At 36.9% G+C, this 22,572-nt stretch overlaps 1 pseudogene; it reads right to left on the bottom strand.

Moving 5' to 3' along the window:
* Positions 1-557: 557 nt before the first annotated feature.
* On the bottom strand, positions 558-22,398 carry LOC119190918 (annotated as a pseudogene).
* Positions 22,399-22,572: the final 174 nt, after the last annotated feature.

Genomic DNA, 22,572 nt, shown 5'->3' with positions numbered 1-22,572 from the left:
GAGTACAATGTTTCTTAATATTTAAAACGAACCTTTAATTTAATCTAGCCACAAACCGACAATTATTTTGGTTGAGTATTCTTAAGAACTAAATAAATAATAAATTAGGTAGGTATGTAAAAGTAGGAATAAAATAATTAAAAAAATGCCAATATAATGGCCAGTAGTAATTGCAGTAAATCATTCCATTTTTAAATACTGCCTGTAGCATTGTTGACATGTAGAGTTGTCCAGACTGATGAATTGTCTAATTGGTCTCCGTTTTAGGTAGACTCTATTAGAATTATCTTCTTTTTAGTAGCATTATCTTATGGGATTATATTAAATGTTGTGTGATATCTGTAATATTTTCTCTAAGTAAAGCTTGATGAATAAGTCTAACTGACATCCGGGTTGGAGCTAGATTAAAATTAATAAGAACGCGAAAATACGTTATTAATTTCATTTCTAGGCGAACTAAATACATTTACCGCCTTATTATTTTTACATACATTGCTATTAAATGCTACTCTACTATACAACGAATTAAATAATTTCTAAAAACGTTACAATGTGCGTATAACCGTATTGCTTCTATATTCTTAAAACCGTTATAAAATTCAAGCTCGGCAAAACAACCGTTATTTTTATACTACGTCTACAAAAGCTATGTTGGACAATTTAGCGGACAATTTTTTTGGTGTGATGATGTCGAAATGCAATCGTGCACTACAAAAATAGCAGGGTTACACATTAGGTTATTTATGCGTTTTTAAATTAATCTTATTGGTAATAAAATATTAAGTGATTTAAATTATTCAATACAAATAAAACCGTCCTACAAAAAACACGGAAAATGACACAAAATAATTTTATTTCTTATTAATAACAACGAAATCGGGTTATATTTTTGCTAACGATAATCGTGGTGGACGGCGAAAAACGAGACAAAGACGGCATAAATAGTGTTCGTTGATTATTATAGCTTATGATATATTGCTTGTTTACCTTGACTATTTTATATTACGTATCATTTAACTTTTTAAAAAAAAAATTGTCGAGTATTTGGCTTTCTCTGGTTTAATATAAAAAATAGCAAATAGTTTTTGATTGCAATTAAAATATAACGATAACGTTATTGTTAACGCGTTATTAAGTTCGTTATGCAAGTTTTGGCCAAGAAAAAAAATAAAGACAAATTAACTATGTCCACAATATAATTAGAAAAAAAATCTTAGGGCAAAGCGAATACATCAGATATTTTTCTTTCGTGAGTTTCGAGCCAACGAAACGAATACTTATACGAAGACTTGTCATTTACTTATGGTTTGAAACAACTTTCTTCTGTTCGTTACGTGGACTTTTTTCAGAAGCTCCATAAAGGGACATACTATTTTTTATAGCACGAAAACTTGGCAAATTAATGATTGCGCAGGTTAATGCTCTGTGTGTGCTGCAGCCCTAAGTAACTAAGAATGTACAGTTGAAGTGAAAAATCCACACAAAAATATCTTTCAATGTAATCCAAAATTAATTTCTTGTAGTAAAATTAATTATTTTATCAAAATTAATTTAAGAGATAGCTGCCAAAAACTATAGGATAGCTGCCAAAAACTATAGACATTTGACTTCAAATGTTGTCGCACACCCGTTTTGACCTTCTCTACCCTCTGCCCAGAGTGCGCTTCCTCCCCCACGTTACCTAATCGTCTTATTTGGTGTACGTGGCATCAATCTTCAGCCTTCTGCCACGTATGGAAAGCCGTCGTCAGTGCTCGGGCGGGGCTGGTATTTCTGGAAAGTTCTCTGGCAACGGCGGTAGCACGTTGGTCTCGAACTGGCCCGACATGTTGCCCGGCGGCGAGTAGTTCGCGACCACGATGACCTTGCCCGCCCGGGAGCGAGCTTTGCCCACGCCGAAGTACCGTGTCGCCACCCACACCATCTGGGTGAAGTGACCTGGAGAATGTGTTGTGGAATTATATATCTGGATTTGCATATGTAATGTAATTTAACAAGGTCGAACAGGTGATCAATATTTAGTTGAAACAGAAGCTTCCTTATAGTTCTAGTGGCTGTGTACACGGTCCCTGAGCCGTGCGGTTTTAAATTCAATTTCCAGACCACAAAACTAAAAAGTACGTAAATTATTCTTTTTTTTTTGTTTTTTATTTTTTATTTTTTTTATTTATTTTGGCATCAAACAGTCATTATTTACAAACTACCTTATGTTATACTTACAAACTTAATACAATAGATTCTGTTAAAATAAACATATTACATTTGTTGGATAAAGGCCTTAAGCATGTATATACTCAGAGACGGTATTAGGGGGAGACGAACCGGATTACAACCTAGAGCCTTGGGCTTATTCCTGTAAGCGCGAGGGTCCTGCGTCGCACAGTACCTGGAGGCCCTTTTTTTACCATCTTACCGACGAAACTGTTAAAACCGGGGAACTTATTTTTGCTATTGGGGCCTCGCGTAATTTTTTTTTTTGCCTGGGGCCTCATGTAGTTTAGGGACGCCACTGTATATACAACATACTGTAGAGAACCTAAGGGCTAAAAAGGTAGATAAATAAATACAATTACCTGCATTAACATTAGCGTGAAGAACATCAGGCTCTTTGAAGAAGTTGTACTGCTTGACGGCGGCATACCAGTACGACGACACCTCCTGACCTACAACAGTTGTCAGTCATCCGGTTTATTTATAAAGAAATCATGGCAGATGTTGAATCTAGAAAGAGGGTTATCAGGTCAGTCCGTATGGAATGGAGTATACTTCGACATATAACATGTTCAGCGGTGGACATGCTGTAATATCACTAAGTTACGTATTTTTTTATAGACTTTTGTGTATATTTTGTAAATTATCACTTGCCAAATTATCGCTTGATGGAAATATCGCGAGGAAACCTGCATACATGGATTAGGTCTTTATAAGAATTTTAAGGGTATAAGAAGTCTGCCAATCTAGACTAGGCCCGCATGGTAAATAAAGGTCTAATCTCTCTCGACAGGAGAGGAGGCAGGTACCAAGCAGTGGGACAGTATTTTTGACAAGATTTTTCTTCTCTGGACATAGTGGCATGAGCTTATACATATAATAGGTTTCTCTCATCGTATCACAGTAAGACAAATCGACAGTGACTGTCTACCCTCTGTAATGTTATACCTGTGACATCAGGCTGCAGCGCGCTGACCGGCCTCTGGTAGAGGTTCTGGCCCACGTCCCGGTCGTTCCTGTAGTGGAACTTGTTCGTGTGCGCGAGGTGGTTGGCCCACGCTTGGGCATAGTCGCATAGCTGGAACATTCATAACCATATTACTAAACATAATATACATAAGACTTTTCGGCTATGATAGGAAATATAGGCGATATTTTAAAACACATCATGTTTTGTGCAATAAATGTCTCATCTATGTTCATAATCAATAGTTTCAGGAATTTCAATGCTATAAGATACTACGTAAGAACATTTCTTAAAATTAATGCCAACAGTATTTTACACCTTACACACATTCATTTCGTAAGCACCTGCATTGTCACTTATGTCGGTTTTAGTATGTAAACTGGTGAAGAATAAAATGTTACATTTTGGTGATACCTCAGGTGCCATGTAGAGCTGCGGCGCGCCATGCCGCTGCCGGTACACGTTGTGCCAGCACAGACACTCGGTGATGAAGTCGCTGTCCTGCCACGCGGTGCGCACCTCGCTCCACTGCACCACCATGCTCACCGGCTTCGATTGCAGCACCTGGAACGTGGAAAACTAAAAAATAAAATCCCTCCTAGCCGAAGTTCAGAATTTCGGCCACAGCGGCCAAATTCAACGAAGATCAGCCCGGTACGTAGGAGATATTATAGTGCACAAGTGTGTGCGCAATACACAGGTGCACTCTCTGTTCCTTCACTCTCATAGTCCGGTGCAACGGCAATCCAACATGACCGGAGAGAGATCAGAAACCAACAGATTTATGTTCTTTCAGAGGTACGTTGGTACCACATCGCCTACTTCAGCCTGCGATTGAGTAATGTTTAAGACGGTAATAACCGTCACTATTACTAGTACTAGCAGTAGTCATACTTTTACCGCGTACTCATTACAACTACGCCACCGAGGCAGTCAAAACTTGATGTATATTCTCTTATTGTATCGGTTAAAGTTTGAGATATGATCATAGCGTAGTAAATTCTTTCTTCTGCCTAGCAGGAGTGTGTATGCAATATTGTGGTCCGGTTTGAAGGACATTTTAGCCAGCGTGATCACTGGGTATTATGAGACGTAACATCTTATTTCGCAGGGTGACGATCGCAGTGGAGTGCCGCGCAGTTCCTTATATTGCAAACTTTTATATGGTGCTGCTACTGTTCATGGGCGGTCCTATCACTTACCAACAGGCGATTTGTATTATTTCAGTCAAGGGAGTTTCCCGTCCCGTTATTCGGTCAAACAAAGAAAGGCTCTTACTGATTTTTACTGAAAATAAGAATATCTAAAGGTACAACTACTCCGCGTTACTGCACACCCGAGCGGACCGTTTTAAATCCCACGTGAAATACCTTCTCAAATTTATTCTTAGACATCACTTGTAGAGCCGCTCGGTCTAAAAATAAGAAGTTACTTCAATTGGACGAATTTAAAATTAAGAAATTCAGTTTTTAGAATCTTTTCCACACAGTTATCAGTTTACATCAGAGATTCTTTTAAAATCAGTGTAAATTTCGACAACTTTCATGGATAGACTAGAGTTAGACTTGGCTAAACTTATAGACCTAAACCTAAAATAAGGGTAAGAATCTTCATCATTGTCAAATTTGAGATTTGTAAGCGCAGCGTGTAGTTCAATGGCTGAACAGATTTCGATGTAGGTTTTACTATTTTTTCAAGCCTAACTCAAGTACTATTTTATGTTAGACAGCCACAAAAGTGGACAAAGATTTAATGGCGTTTTGAAATTTGAAAAGTTTCTGCTATATTTGTGGCTGACTACATGTAAACATTAATAAAGGTGTGAAGATCTTAAACAAAGCATGTAACAACGCATCGAATTCCTGCGAATTTAAAAAATAAAAATAATAAATTTGCTAATAGACCACACCGACATAATATCATCATTGTCCGAATTTGAATTTAACAAAAAAACCCAGTACGTATTGATCTTATTTCAATAAACAATCTGTTTAATTCCGTGAGTGAAGCGAGCCCGCTTTCATAACAATTTCATTAAAGTTATTGCATCGATATTCCATTGAGACGGTCGTAAAATTTTGTATTTCAATCTACTTAGTTATCGATTGGCATTGGTGATACAGGGTACTGCCAGCTGGAGGCGGGCCAACACGCCTGAAACAGGTTTTCAAACGTGCCTCTTTGATACACGTAAACTAACAACGGCGCGCAGAAAGCTCATAAAGAAATTCTCTCCCACTCCACTTGGAACGTTTTGAATGTTGGCTTATTAGACTTTTGAAGTTCCTCGTGTGCCAGGATTAATAAAATACTTGGGAAAAGCAATAAATTAGAAAAACTCATTCATGAACTGAATCAAGTAGTGCTTGCTGCTTTTGTCGAAAAGTACTAAATATACATGGAAGGTTAAAATCGTTCCAAGAAACAAAACCAAACACAGTTGGAGGAAGTTCACGAACGAGTTTTCATAATTTATTGCTCTTCACAAGTATTTTAATAATCCTGGCACACGAGGAACTTGAAAAATCTAATAAAAGCAGATGCGGTGTTAAGGTAAATACGGCATCTGCTTACCATCAAGTTCATATAATAAGTTATTTCACCGTAACAGGATAAAAAAAAATTGGTTTAGAATTATTCGTTAATAGTTGACTCATATTCTAAATTTGGTAACCAGTATAACCTTGCAGATATATTGTGTGCTGAACATGATAAAGTATTGAGAGATAAATTTATAAAATCGCATGTATTGCTCTTGTTGTGTATGGAAAAAATTAATGTGTGACGACGGCGGAGGTAAGCCGCCAAAATGATAAGCATAATGGACATTATGTTGAAGCTATTTTGATAAAATGTATTATCAGGTTAGCGCTTTAGCGAGTCATGCCGAGTCACAAACGAGCCCGTTTGCGAATGCAGCCGGGCTCTAATAAACAGCTCCCATTTGTCGGCAATCACGCGAAGGGTATCCAACCTCCGCGCTAACTTTTAATGGCTTCGTTTTAAAATTTAGATTTTAAATAACTGGCCAATGGTTAAATAGTTTACTCTTTTGAATATCGAATTTCGTTTTTATGTTTTTTTTATCTAGCATTTCCTTTTTTTAATAAAACTAACGACGATATAGGCTACTGCTCTGCTATTTATACTCATCTCTGTATTACATCAGTTGCATCTAACGTACCTAAAGTCTCGGTAAAGTTAGTGCTCCCCAAAGAGACCTAACTTGGCTAGCTAGGCGTCCCAATGCGGGACTGCGCCGCCAAGCCATGCAGTCGCAAATCACCATTATTACTGTAACTATGTTTCCCAATAGAGTTCCATCACAGCTTATTCCTAAATGAAAGGCCAACGAGACTTCGATGATATCTCTTGTATTTTTGATGAATCTTGTTCGTTATTCTGGCAGCAATAAATAAATATATTCTGCGGAAGCTTACGAAGCCGCTTGGTTGTTCTTTCCGTTTTTTATTCATCATCATCATCAGCCTACCGCTGTCCACTGCTGAACATAGGCCTCCCCTAAAGCGCGCCACGCTGTTCGTTGTTTTTAATTAACTATTTAAAACAAATTAAGAAACAAACACAGTCGTTAAATACATAAGTATTCTCACAGTTTAATGAGCGCTTTTCTAACCCATTATGCACGCAACATCTAATAAATCTAGTACAAAATGGAATGCATAAAAGCACTGCTAAATTAACATGTATTTTCGGCTCTGCCAAACCCCTCGGGGCGAAGGCGTTATCTTATCTTTATAAATAAAAAAGAAATCATTAAAAGTAAGAAACATAAACAAATCCGAATATGCATGCAATATTTTATACTAGCTTTTATAGTAGCACTGCAGTCTACACGAGACCTCACAAGTCACAGTTCAAGTCCACAACTAAAATATACCCGAGTCCAAAGCGGTCCATAAGTGTCTCGCGGCTTTTACACTAATGAGAAAAAGCCTCTCGTGTTAAAAAGTTTCTGTATTTGCGGCTTTGAACCGCGGTTCAGTCTTGGAATTCTCGTTGCAATTTCTTTTTACAAGTTTTCCAATTACTTGCAAACCCAGTGGGGCTCGTAGCCGAACCGTGAACTTTGAACCGCTCTTTTGGAATAAATATACAACGCTTTTATTTGATTTTATTAAGAAAGCAAAATATGGAGAGGGAACGTTGGCAACTGTAAATGTTTGCGTTTTAATAAATTTTAATTGGAAAGTTAATGTGATAGCTTAGGGGTTAGAATGGGATTGCCTCTTGACACCAGATGGTACAGTACGATTTCGTTACTAAAGTAGGTATCTCAGGGAAGAGTTTCGAACTTAGGTGTAATTCATTTTTAATTATCACTTGTTTTTAAAGCAAAAAGAAACTTGCATAACAGAGTTTTCACCAAAATAGGAGGAATATAGACAAACACCCACTTGTACAACTTTGCGGGCGCAAGACTTATACCCATGATTTTAAGAGACCTGAAGGTACCTACCAGTAAAACGTATAAGATATAAGAACTAGACATAAATTTGATTATAAGTATAATATCAATGAGGGATGAAGGCTAGGTCGCGGATAAGTGCCTAAGGTGCCTTTAGTAATGTTTAGGCTTCACGAATATTTTTTCCGAGTCCCGATGTTTGGTATTTCGTAATGTCACGAGTGCCTATGACATAACCATATATCTTACTACCGATCAGTCTTACTTATAAACTTGTTTTAGCATTAAGAGGTGATTAAGAATCGCTTAAATAACTGTCAAAAACACCGGTTTCCTAGTTTAAACCTTATTGAGAGGCAAGATGGCGGGTTGTGACTTACAGCTGATCGAGTAAACTTGTGTTTTAACTAAGCATAGCTTTGCGAAATTTTTATAAGTAAAGAAGTAATATGTGATATAATATGATGACTATCTTCCGACTTACATTTGAAAACTATTGAATTTTTAAGCATTAGTAAAAAGAGTGTAGTACTTTTGTAAATACCCTTTGCCTTTACTATAAGGTAAGCACTATTTATATCTGCAAAGTGCATTTTATCCAACTCACTTGAAGTTATTATGGCTGCCGACACACGATAAAGCGCCGGTGGAGTTTGTATGCAGCACTTATCGCGTGCGCGGCGGTAATCGTAGTTTATTTATGCACATACTGCACAGCTATTATTTTGCATGAAATGCTACACGTGACAACTCTTGAAATACAGAATTTACTTTATTACATTTAAATATTTTTAATTAGAATTAAATTAATCAGGTTTATGTTTTCGACGCATCGAATTATAATTTAAAAGTATTTTTGAAACAGATACGAGAATATCTCTACCTTACATCACGACAACTCCTCTAAGCCAGGACCGGCAGTGGCATTTATGACACTGAGCGGGAAACTTGAAGTGTCTCTGGGGACTATAATTAGTCCTAACCCGCAATGAAATTAATTTAATAGGACAGGAGAAGTTGGCAATATATTTTTCCATTTAAACAGATAGTGTGAAATATACTGAAACCAATAGAATGGTATTTAATAAATTAAGGTAAAATTATAGCATATGGTAGCAATCTATCGATCCATTACTTTGAATACGATTGGTTTCACGATTTTCCTTGAAGAATTGGAATATGAATTTTATAACTGTTGAAACGGAATAAAATAAACTCAATTTGCAACTCATGCGGGGTCGCAGTAAGCCGCAATGCGTTTCATATCGCGTTCGTTCCCAGTTATTATTCATGAATATGAAATATACTGTAAACTGATCAAATAAAATATTATTTCAGTCCTTTAACGGAAGAAGATGGGGCAATTTTAAATATTACTTGGGGACAATGCATCTTTCTATCAAAAAGTCTTACCAGTTTAGGAGCTATAGAGATATCTTGGTAAACAAAACAATCTTTGCTCTACAGCTATAAAATATACTGATATAAAATTTCAGCAACTCTAACACATAAATTTATATATTAATATATGGATCTACTGAACAAAAATTGTTTTTCAAGTCTAACAAAAGTATGTTTTCATTTTATGTCTCATATATTCATTTCTGATGGTAGATCAATAGAAAATAACTTCTGTATCTATACATATATTTTTTTTTTTGTTTTCGCGGAGAAAGTGCCTTATTACTACCGCCCAGCCTTCGTGGGGGGCGACTGAGCGGTTTTGCTGGGGTAACCGTGCCTTACGGCCCGGCGTTGAGCCGCCCGGATTTGATGGTGACCTTCGGGCGACCGCCGGGCCGAGTCCCTAACCCTATATACAACTTAACCTATGCACGGCCTACCAGCTAAAACTCCGCGGTGACCCTCTTCGGCGCATTAGGGACGGCTGCGGGCTTCCTCTGACGTTAAAGTGTCTAGTCTGCGACCGCAGCCGCCCTGCGCGGTGCCGCCTTGCGGCCCGTCTCCTATGGGGGCTCAGAAGCCCAGGACGCCCTCGGCGTCTACGGCATCGTGAGGCCAACTACACACTGCCGTCCATCCCGGGGGTCAACCGACAAATGTGCAAAAATGCACAGAAATGCACTAGGGCGGACAGCCCCCTGCTGCCCGCCGACGACCCCCTTTGTGACCCCTATTAGTCGCCTCTTACGACAGGCAGGGGATACCGTGGTGGAATTCTACAAACGCCCCCATTTCACAGGGCGGGAGACGCCGGTCAGTCGTCCACCCGGCGCCTCCTACGTCTCCTCTGACGGCGGGAGGGATCGGCCCGTTCCCGATCGCTCTCGGCATCTCCTTCTGCGAGAGGACCACCTCGCAGAAGTATCTATACATATAGCCCACAAAATAGCGATTGTAACGCGTGACAAACTTTCGCATAGCCATTACAGTTTAGGCAGATAAAGCCAACAATCCTCTAACCAGTCGCCCGTATAATTTTAAATATTGTACATAATGCGCAAACACGGTAGAATGCGGGCCACCGACGGCTGACATGCGCGCGGGCCCAAAATAAATGAGTTCCGCAGCGCTCGCAACCATAACAGATGAAAAGGACCTGTGGCTGCATTCATTATATACTACATCCAACGCCCCATTACTTATCCTCTTTGGACATGTTTATTTTATCCTGTAACGTATAAAACGTGCTCCAGAATAACATAGGAGCATATACTTTTTTGGAGTAATTCGGCTTTCGCACTAAACTTTGTCATTTTATAAAACCGGTCAGATATCTAGATCGGCCGCTATGACCACTAATCCTATATGATGCTCTTCGACGCATGACAATTGAAATAGGGCTTTGGAGCACCGAGGGGCAATTCGACGTTATAAGAAGATTTTATACGAAGTTTCTTAAATCAAGAATGTGATAAGAATAGTAGCTGCGCTATCTTAACATGCTACATACTGATACAAAGAAAATAATGCAAGACCCATTACCGACAAACGATATTGAAGATGTTTTCTTAGGAACAAAAAGACAAGGGTGTTTCAATGAAGTAGAGCAAATGCAGCGATGTTACATGAATAGTCAATAGACCATTCATACTGCATTAACACAATGTGTCGCAACTCGCTCCACTCCATGTCAGTGGAAACATCGTTTAAAACGTACGACAGATGCCGCAGAATTGAAATTGAATCTGAGATTTCAATCACGCGACGATTGAAAATAAATCGAGGAGACAGTTGTAAATAGAGAGCATCGTGGTGGTTTGCTAAAGGAAATAGTTCTGGAAATTGAAATAGTTTCACATTTATTTTGGTATCGTATTATGCGTCACATAAATGCTGTTAATATGTTGCCAAGATTAGATTACACTAACTTAATCTGACATCATTGCGTAAAAAAATTATAGCTTGCGATGTCGTTCCACACCTCTTAAAACAACGAGTTCCATCGTGGACTTCATATTATTTGGTATAGCATGTCTGAATTAAGTATGCGGTTCCAGTCCTCTTATAACGACAAGTATGTCGACTTAATACTGTTTGGTAGACTTCACACACCTTCAAAATAGAACTCTCATCTATGCAGACTTTCTCAGGCGCGGCGGAGCGTGAAGCGCGGCGTCTTTGAGCACACCTGTCTTTCTGTTTTCAGAAGTTCACAGTCTGCAGTCAACGATGTATGTATGCTCTTGGTATTCTCAAAATGGTCGATGCATTGCTAGTTGATATAGGATACAAAGTTAGACAAAAGTCACAATTTAAAATAACGGTAATGACATGCTCTATATAGTTATTTGACATTTGTAGAGTAGTAATACTCTAGAGTTGAAATGAATGAATGAATGAATGGTTGATGCATTTTAGTTGATATACGATACAAAGTTAGACAAAAGTCACAATTTAAAATAACGTTAATGACATGCTCTATCTAGTTATTTGACAGTTCGTCTAGAGTTGAAAGAACAAGAGATGAAAAACTTTAAAACAAGACGTTGTTTACGGCCACTTTAGACAGTCAGATGAGGGTCCTAGCAAAACAAAGGGAGCAATTAGCATAAGGGCGCTTGCCGGGCACGGACTTTCTCCTTGGCCCGTTTTAGGAGATGGAATAAAAAATGAACCTTCATAATGACAGTACTTACGAATGAAGATAAAGCGGGTTTTTTAGTTTGTACGTAGTAAGTTTTTGTCTGGTGAAAAAAGAAATAGCTGCGTATATTTTTTTAAATTTCACCTCATTGGCCGTTGAGGAATAAAATATATTAATTTCTGTTCGCGTCAGAGTTTGATTCCAATATAAAAAAAAAATTGCTGTAACAATCACAGATAATAGAGTTTTAGTTTACTGCAAAGACATTCAACAGATAATCTTAGAACTTTCTGGATTACTGAAAGAATTTCCAAAATCAGAGCAATAGTTTTAGATATAACCGCGTTAAAGATTTTTTTTAATGCTCCATATAATTCAACCACGGGGAACTGTTAACCATGGCTTATAATTCTCACTAGCAGTTATTAGAATATTCAGTTACATTTGTGGTTATGGGTGATGAGTTTTGTACTAGCACACATTTCATTTTAAAATTATAACTACTTACTTAGGTATTTAAATTCTATATATAGGTTCATTTTTACATTGAGTTAATGAATGAAACCTTGTCTTTTTTATGTTCTTACGAAACCAAGTAGGTACTAAGTTTTCTTAGAGGCATAATGCAAAATTCACAGCGTGTCGATCCATCAATATAACGGAATGCCGATGAAAAGGGCTGCCATGCCATTAATCATTGAAAGGCTCGACATTTTGTGATTTTCATCGCCTCCGAATTCCAATAATGGCCTTTTGTAAATTGCTCTACAAATGGTAACGCCTTCAAAATCGCTTGGTATTTTGCTAATACTATTTTCGATACTGGAATTTCGATGCTATAAATAGAAAACACGAGTAAGTTGAGTCGTGTTTAGAGTCGAGACTCGATAAATTAAAACTTTTTGAGGAAGGACTTTATAGTCTTCGACTTTAGTTCATCTCGATGTGGAACTAGAATTCTGAAAAATAAACTTATAACCGGTCTGAACTTTTGCAACGTCGCAGAAAAACTGAACAGGACCAAAACTTTCATCTAACTACTGTTATAAAGTTCCGCTGAGCTTAGATCATTGTTAGAGAAGAGAGAATAGGAGATATAGTTCTCGAGTGCACTCAAACGACGTCGAGTAAAATCTATTCTATAACTCAGTAAGCACATCTTCATACATACAAGGGTGCTGTCAACTCGATGCCAAGTTTCTCCACTACGAAACTGTCCGTTACTGGGATTGCTTCTTATCTAAGTGTAAATTACTACATCAGTGGTGAAGGGTCTTTATAACCCGGTTCCTGCTTTCCTTTCGTAAATTATGTAAAATCTTATTATCATTAGAACATTTTGCAGACCGTATTTATGCATATTAGTACCTATATGTTGTGTCGGGTTCTCTCTCGGAAAATTTCACCTTTCGCTACTGTTACGTATTGCTGTATGCTGTGGATAACGGTGCTGATTGCGAATTTATATGTTTCATAAAATTTATAGTTGGTATGTTATTATGCGTAACTGTCTGTTATCCAAAATAAATAAAAATTAGCCGCAACTTCCCCCGCGTGCCTTTCGTGCTACATACTTGAAACACTAGCGATCAACACCTTCATCTGTACGATGTCAGCGCCATCTGCTTAATAAATTAAATTAAATTTTCAAATATGGATATATTTGAAATTAATTAACAGGAATAAGTATCTCTATGACGTGGTCTACTTATGTGCCAAATTTCATCCAAATCTATTCAATGGTTACTGTGTCTATTTCGAACAAACATCTAAACATAATTTCACAAAAACTTTTACATCTATATTAACATAAAGTTTGTTTCATTGTTTGAATGTGTTTATATCAGAAACTACTAAATAGGTACCTACATTACTTCTGTGTTCAGTGTATTGGCTACTTTTTAAACCGGAAAAGTTTTTTTCACGCGGGTAAAGCCGCAAGAAAAAGCTAGTTAATAATATTAGTAAGAAGAAGATAAGATACGCTGATAAAGGTATAAGTAGTAAAAAAAACAATAAAATATCACACAACTTATTTAAAATGGGATATTTGTTTCAACGTGGGCGATCGTGAAACAATGGTTACTACAGGGGAATACAGATTTATGATAATTTTACATTCAGGCGGGGAACATTCAAAACAATTTCATATTCCTCCCTGATGGGGTGAGGCCATCTGAAGGTTACAAAAACATTTTCCGATAAACGGGCCAAGGTTGCCCGCTGTTCTGCCAAGATTGAGTTAGGTGCAATATGTAAACACACGAGAGGGTCCGACCTTCGTCGATGCGGTGGCCGTTGTATTTTTTTTATGAGACCGTAGTGATTGTTTTGAGATTCAGATACTGCGTTTTGATAGGTTTTGAACTATGTTTCGACTAGTAATCGATACTGTGAACAGCTTTTATCGATTTAATCTTATTATTCAATAAATAAATATAAGGCTTTATTTTAGGTCTAGCATAAATTCGTGGTGTGGTTTTAACAATCATTAAACTTTAAAGCACGTTTGGACAGTAAGGTCAATTTTTGTAATTATTTTTCCTCCATAAGACCAAACTGAAATTCAGACCCAAGTTTACTCGTTAATATTTCTTATTAATTCAATTTAACGAACTGATTACATAACATTGTTACCGAAACGACTTCCAGCATTAACATTTTCACGGTCCGCTGAAGCTTATTACACTAACGCAATTTACAAAAGCGCTAATATCAAAATTACTGTAATAAATGAAAGTTGTTAAATATTTGAATATGTTTCAGCGTGGAACAATGTATTCGTATATGCTACAAATTTCATGTTTAACAATAGGTGCGATACCGCTCCACCACCTAGATTACAAATTCAATAAATTGACAGCGGAGGCGGGAGTTGGAATGTGAGCGGGACCGGGACCGGGATTGAGATTGAGATTGGTAGTGGGAGCGGGAGTGAACGAATTGATAACAATTTTCACCGCGAGTTTGTTTATACAAAATTATGTTCTTTCGGAACTTGGACTACAGAAGGACGTCAGCTAAGTATTATTCCTGGTAAATTCTTTTGGATCTATAAACCGTGAAAAGACAAGATTTGTGGATAAAAGCTTGTTAAAATAATTATCATAAAAAACAATTGACGCGCGAATTCCCACAAAAAAAAAATCTTGTATCGTGTGTACCAGAGCCGAAACGTTTTCAGTCCCAAAACACCCGAAATAAAAAAAATATAGATCACACAAATTTATATATCGTTGCAAAATCGAACCCGCTGTCTCTCGTTCGACTTCACCCGCGTTATAAAGGTTTCGCCGCGTATGTTATACATTTCAATTTCATTTTAATACAATTGTGGCTCGGAAACCTGTATCGTATATTACTCGTGCAGGTGAATTTTAATCCCGACTTTAGTTCAGAGAGCAAAGCGAAGCTTTTTTGTAAGGATTATAAAGGTTATATTATACGGCAGGCGCATTTAATTTGTTTGCATGTAGGAACAATAAATATTCGGATAGTGCTCCTTTACGTATATACATAAATTATGCAATACACATGTACGAGGCGATAAAATATGTATGAAATTCCATAATAATTTATAAATAAATTATATTTAGTGATATTTCCATATTAATATGGCGACATATGAATAAATAATGACATCTCACATAAGGAATTGAAACCAAAAATAATTATAATCGTTTTTACAACTGTTTCCCACAACTTTCATTCTGAAGTGGATATGCGTAGCGTCGTAGCACACGTTCTACGATGTAGTGTTTGCTACAAATTACGTAGCATTGCTACGAGTTTTCTACGCGAATACATTTCGCGCTACATCTTCACGCTGTGTTTGATCGGGAAATGAGGTTAAAAGCTTCATTGTTTGAACGATATTTAATTAAGTTATAATTTTAAAACATACACTACAACTACGTATTTTTATGCTGGAATTAATTACTGAATAATATATATTTATTCATTTACATATAATCGAAACATTTACATATATCTATATGGTATCCCACAGACTACGTGATCGTATGTCACCTGGGTCTCTCATAAAAAATCAGCTCTGGGCCCTTATTCTGTATGATAGTGTAAACGCGTAACGCGGCCGTGTCATGTTATCTTCGAGAAATGTGCGTGGAATGGTATTCTGTAAGCCAAATCTCTATAGTCCTAAACATGACGCGTTGTGTTGCGTGCTTGTTACGCACTGTCAAAATAACGTGTGAGATAGAGAATAAGGGCCCAGTAGTATTGGTTACGCTGTACGGGAGTAATGAGCCGAATGAGGGTTCACATTGTTGGCACAATATAATACATTTTTGTAACAATATTAACCCTCTTCCTTTCTTTCTATATACATTATAACATTCACAGTCGATCATTAATCTGAATATTAAATATATAGAAAAGAATGAAGGAAGAATTTTTTTTTTTTTGTCAAGTTATGCGTTTACTTTACTGTCGAACTTTGATGTTTCCAAGTAAAATAATTCCATAAATTCAGTAGTAATACAACAACATATTTGTTAGTAGCGACTTATTTTCAGAATAAATTCTGAAATACTATTACTCAATACTAGTACACCAAAGCTATAAAGTTAGCTCTTATAGGATTTTAAAAAGTTTTGATTGTTTAAATTTATTTGATTCTTTAAATTTTGGAAATTAAATTTTAATTTCCATTAGAAATCCCGATATATTTGAAATTGTCACTATATATGTTAGTTTTCCCTAGTATTGGCAAAGGTTCCGACCCGATTCCTGCCGGCTTCCCTTTCGTAATTTATGTAAAATCTAATTGTAATTAGAACGGTTTCCAGACCGCATTTATGCATATATACCTGCATGTTTGGTTCCCTTTCGATGTCACTCTTCGCCACTATCAAATAGTATATTTGCGTGTAAGTGGATATATCTATAATTAGTGTCAATTGTGTATCAGTGGCGAAAGGTCCATAAAACCTGATTCCTGCCGGCTTTACGTAGAGTTTAATTATCATCAGGGCCTTATTCTCTATCCCGCACGTTATTTTAACGGTGCGTAACAAGCACGTAACATAACGCATCATGTTTAGGACTATAGAAATTTGGCTTACAAAATACCATTCCACGCACAGTACTCGAAGATAACATGACACGGCCGCGTTACGCGTTTACACTACCATACAAAATAAGAGCCCAGAACGATTTGCAGACCACATTTGTGCATATTATTACCTATCAGTGGCGAAGCGTCCGTACAACCCGATTCCTACCGGCTTCCCTTTTAGGTTCATTTACGTTTGTCTTAGTTTATGTTTTCTGTTAAATTGGCCGCGATATATTAACTAAGGCAACTTCTTTTGCCTCGGGTTACCGTTCGGAAAATTTCACCTTTCGCTTTTGTGTCTAGCCTTTCGGACAGTCGTATTAAAATATTTTTATGATTACTTCTTAAATTATATAACGTATAAAATCACTTACCCTTTGAAGTAGTTTTGGCCGATTGTCAAGCTGTTCCGGTTCCTTGGCGGCCGTTTTTTCATTGTTATTGTTTTTGGTGTGCCTATAACAAAAAACAATATCAAAGTCGGTACTTATTTGTATCATTCGTGTCTTAAAACCCAGAGCAACAGTGGTGAAGCGTCCATACAAGCCGATTCCTACCGGGTTACCTTTTGTAAATGAATTAATAAAAGAAAAACATAGTATAATTAGAATAATAATAGTATAATCAAACAAGTCATCTTATACTTATTCAATTAAATTAATACTTCAATAATAACGGTACATAGTATCAATTCGTTAAATCGTAACTCGCGCGCAGTGCTCCCGCCTCATAGTGTTCGAAGGGAACCCGGCCGTGCATAGCTTCCCTCGCGATATTGTTGTCTTTTTCACACGCAGCGCGGTGTCTTTCTTTAATCTTTTGGAAGTGACGTAAAAATACATGTGTGCGTGCGTGTCTGTCTACTTCAGGGTAACCCGAGAATTTGCGGCTTCATGTTAAGCCATTGGCGCGAATTTTTTTAATAATTTAGAATGTATAATTAGTGTTTGTGTATAGTGTGCGTTATTAATTTTTGTTAGACTCTTTTAGGTATCTTTGTTCAAAATATGTGATTATTTTTTAAATTTAGAGATTAGAATTAATGTTCATGTTAGAAGGAAATTATTAAGTATTATGATATTGCACTAAGTTTATTTTTATCGTGAAATGCGTATTACATCTGTAGAAAAAAAATATTTCTTCGGGTTCCCTTTTGAAAATTTTCACCCTTCGCCACTGCAGAGCAACATAAATGTCAAGTCATTTCCAATAAAGTTTGGTTTACCATATACGCATGCGTACTTACGAAGCTTTGTATGTTACCGTATGTTACAAAATCTACCCTATTGACTGAACTGAACTAATTTATTATCATAAATCATCAAAAACCAATAAAGATTGTAAGAAACAGTTGAAAAATATTTCTTAAAAAATACAAAAGTTTGAATAAACATCCTGTTTTGGATTATAGCCAGGTTTTTCATCTCGTTTTACGATATTTTTGAATATAATTAAATGCGTTTGCCATTGAATAGCCGCAGTGGGGTACTTAGCCAATCCTCGCTGCGTTTTAATTGAAACCTGCATGAGTTTTGAACAAAGAGAATACCTATAAATAGAACCTATATTTTAATTCATATTTTTAGTAACCTGTGCTTAAATAACTCGTACAAAGGACCTCGTACTATCATTCTAACATAACATGCAACAGAGCAGTGGCGAAGAGTGACATTTCTTAAAAGGTAAGCCGATGTAAAAAAAATGCCCTAGAAATGATATCGAGGCCAATTTAACATAAATCAAAAAATAAAACAAACTTAATTAAACCTAAAAGGGAAGCCGGTAGGAATCGGGTTGTATGGACGCTTCGCCACTGCAACAGAGCTATCATATTATGCTACTAAAATCCAGGGAACATATCAAATACATATTATTTTTTATAAACATATTTATCCAGGGTTCAGTGTCCTTCAAACCACACTACAATACTGGCACGCCGTTGCTTGCCCGCAAAAATAAACAAAAGTTAAATATCTAGACTCTCGTATGCGACTTAATAAATTAACGATCAAAGCTTCTCTTACTCTACATCTGTAAAAGCTCTAATATAACGTACATTCAAACAGACGGACTTCAAAATAAATATTGGAACATACATCAAAGATTGAAATATGGACAAAAAAATCCAATTCGTCACGGAAAGCCTACGCTTTGACGGAACCGATACACGGCCTACTTCAAAAATGGACTGAGTGTAGCGAAATTTCGAGGAGACCTTTCGCATTTTACTTCGCGTGTTCGAGGCCGATGGGAAGCATTTCAATCGGGGTTCAAGGCTCGGCTTGATACAATGATATACCGGTATCTGAATTACCCCATTAGGGGAGGGAAGTAGTCTATAGATAGCGGACTAGTTTTTCATGGTAAGGTATTAAGGTAGGAATTTGTAAGTATTAAATAGCGATAGAAAGTTGTGATCTGCGTTAAGCATATATAAGTGAATAATTACTATGTCGACATTCGCTTACATCATTATTTGGTTGTAACAGTTTCTTAGTAAATGGTAATTAATAGAAACACAACTTCTGGTACAACGTCAATAAAATGCCTTTTAGTTGCGTATTCTAGATTTTTTTCCTACTTTTTAACTTTCATGCAGTTAGAAGTCTACTAAGTACCCTTTGAAACTCAATTCTCGTCTCAATGTAAATAATGCAATTACTATTTATTCGGTCTTCAGGGGAGGGGGAAGGGGTTGCGACCCACGCTCCGTCCATCTAAATGCGATCCTTACAATTCGTTTACTTATGCTAATCGCAATCGGTTTATCGGTTCGTGTAAACGCTATGCTATTGAATAAATCAACTTATACAGTAAATACTATTAAACAGTCAAAACAATAAATTTATTTCCAAATTGCCCCGGTGGCGTAGTTTTATTGCGTGCGCCCACACCGCTCTGTGGTCCAAGTTTCGAATCCCGGGTCGGATAAAGTAATATAGATTTTTTCTGCTCAATATCAGCCCGGACTCTAGACATTGTGCCCGACATGGTGATAGGCTCACTCCCTATAACATGACGAGAATACACAGGCGAAAAATGGGTGACCTGGTTGCTCCTTTGCCTTACCTTCCTTTACCTCTTCTGGGATATAGGTATGATGTGTGTTTGTTTGAAATGAAATAATGTATTTTAATTCCTAAAATGTTACACATTATTTAGAACCAGTTACATTTTTACTCTACCGCCTATTCGGAAAACAGTTTTCACCAGAGCAGGACTGGCAACAAACTCTGGAGAGGCACTTTTCAAAATAAGTTCAAAGGTATAAAGTAGGTACGGTATATAATACGAACGTTACATTTCAGTTTCTATATTTAGTTTAAAGCAACTCAGTTCAATTCCCATTGGTATTTCCAAAAATACTTAGGTATTACTCTCAGCTCTGTCTAAGGCAAAAGCTTTTCCGGAGTTAAATTTCCCCTGCAGTTTTCTTGGATAAAGAGGTTTTTCAGTTTTCGCGGCTTTGCCCGCGTAATAAGTCTTTCCCTTTATAAAAGTCCCTAAAAAGCTGCAAAGTCTTCGAAACGTCGGGAGAAAATTAAAATATATAAACCGCGATAAAATCCGAATTATTGTTTTTTTTTAATATCCGTATATTTACTACCTTTAATATTTATAGGATAGCATGAACAACTTCAAGAAACTACAGTCAGAACTCACTTGCATCTATAAATGTACACCTGATGGACCTGGAACAATTGTAGGCTATGTGTGTGTGGTAGTATGTACTACGTGACGGTAGCACTCACTTGTCAGGCTGCAGCAAGGCGGGCGCGACCTTCTTCCTAAGGTTGGCGAGCGCCGCTAGCTCCTCGCGCTTCCTGGAGGGGGGCGGCGCACCACACAGCGTCAGCAGCGGCGTCGGCGCAGGCTGAGCGGTCCGAGATGACAACAGTCTGATAGAAGTAGAAGTTTTTACTTTAAAAGTTCAAAGTTCAAACAAGAAATGATACTCTTAGAAAATTGCCTTTTAAAATATACTTGGGGTAATAAATCAAGAGGTTTGGATACCCAGCTCTATGTTTAAAATTTATTTTACGTAAAATTGTAATTTGTGCCCAACATGATGTTAGCCTCGCCTCCTACTTTTTGTTGGTGGGAACAACTTCGGCAAATTATTAGAGCACTTAATTGCTTTGCCATCGGTTTGTTTGTGCATTCAGGTAATGCTAAAATGGGCCTAAGATATTAGAATACATAATAATATTTTAATTACCTATTAGTTTTGGGAGCTCTACATTCGAATGCAACATGTTCGAATATCAAATAGAGGAAAACCGGTATTAAAAATTATAGCAACACAACCTCAGTTTAATAGTAACCTGTAAACAGCAGACAAAACAGAAAAACCAACTGTTAAAAATAAAACTTTTCTACATAGTTCAGAAAAAGAAAACCAACGGCAAAACGAAGCATATGGTACTAATTGCTACCACAGAGCTTAAATCCGACTCTATTCTAACGACTCCGCAATTAGTCGCAGCAGTATTCCAGAACTTTTAATAATGGCTCATTAAGACACTGTTATGAACTTTCACAATGCAATTAGCTTAAACAATTCACGCTCGAAACAATCACCTCTAGGACAAATCTGGAACTGTAATTAAATGCGAGTTGCCTCATATTTTTGTTTAAAAGTTAATTCATTGTTATGAGTTCATGGCTGAGATGATAAAGAAAAATAATTTTCAAATCTGAATGTTAAAACATTGCATAATAGTTTTAAAATATAAAATCCGTAAATTCTAAATTTATATTACGTAAAATTTTATTCTTCTCCTTAATTAACTGTCCGTCGGAATATTATGAGTAAGTCAAACTGAAAATGCCGCATTATTAGCTGTAAACAAAAAATTTAGAAACAACTCTCCTACGGACGGACCTTTTTAATTTAGAGTTTTGGAACCACGTCCAAAGTGTCAATGGTCGGAGCGATTAAACTTCACAAAGGAGAATTTACCAACAGCCTTTGTTATTGCTCATAAATAAAGATAAAAAAAAGTACGCATAAAATTTTAAGTAAAATTAAATGCGCCCGAATACTATAAAATATTCCACAAAAATTAATCATATTATTATTATCTTATGTTAGTCAAGTACATGCATCCGAATTATAAATGGCATTATTCATTTTTTTATTTTCTATTATAGAATTAGTAAAGGAAATTGTGAATAAACATCGTAGTAAAAAAGGAACTTAAATGACCACAGTAAACCCACTGGCAGCTGGGACAAAAACAAAGTATAATACCTTTTGGAGGCCGGCGTCCTTTTTGACAATAGTGTGTAATCGTAGAGGCTGGCGCTTGATGGGTTTGTTGTTGAGCCCCTTGGGGGGCGAGTAGTACGTCTCATCGTCCCTGTAATTGTTGTTGACTAACGCGGACTTGAGCGGCAGTAACTCAACGGTGTCGTTGTCACGGCGGTCGCGTTGCGTGCTCATTGCTCGAGGCGCATCGTGTGACGCCGGGGGCGGCTTGCAGCCGACTGAGAGATGTGACCTTGAAAAGGCTGCAGCGTAGAGCTGCTGTACTGTTCGTCTCTTATCTGTTTGGTATCGATGTTTTGTATATTTATTGGTTTCTTAAATTTACGCGCACGAACATTGAAATAAAATTTCCAACTTTAGACATAGTCCACAATAGCGGTTTTGTAAACTATTAAGCAAATATTGTTTTATATAAAACAGTGTCAAAATATGGATATGTGCGTAAGCTTCCATTTAGAGTTTATGACAAAATAGTTTCAAAGTACGTATTTTCAATAAAAAAACATATCAAGATTTTTAGTGTAGTTAAGAATTATTTAATAATCCTTAACTTACACCCGGTAAC

This window comes from Manduca sexta, chromosome 28, assembly GCF_014839805.1.
Source record: "Manduca sexta isolate Smith_Timp_Sample1 chromosome 28, JHU_Msex_v1.0, whole genome shotgun sequence".
Classification (NCBI taxonomy): Eukaryota; Metazoa; Arthropoda; class Insecta; order Lepidoptera; family Sphingidae; genus Manduca; species Manduca sexta.
Note: the sequence above shows the minus strand (reverse complement) of the source record. Positions and strands in the feature narration are given on the sequence as shown.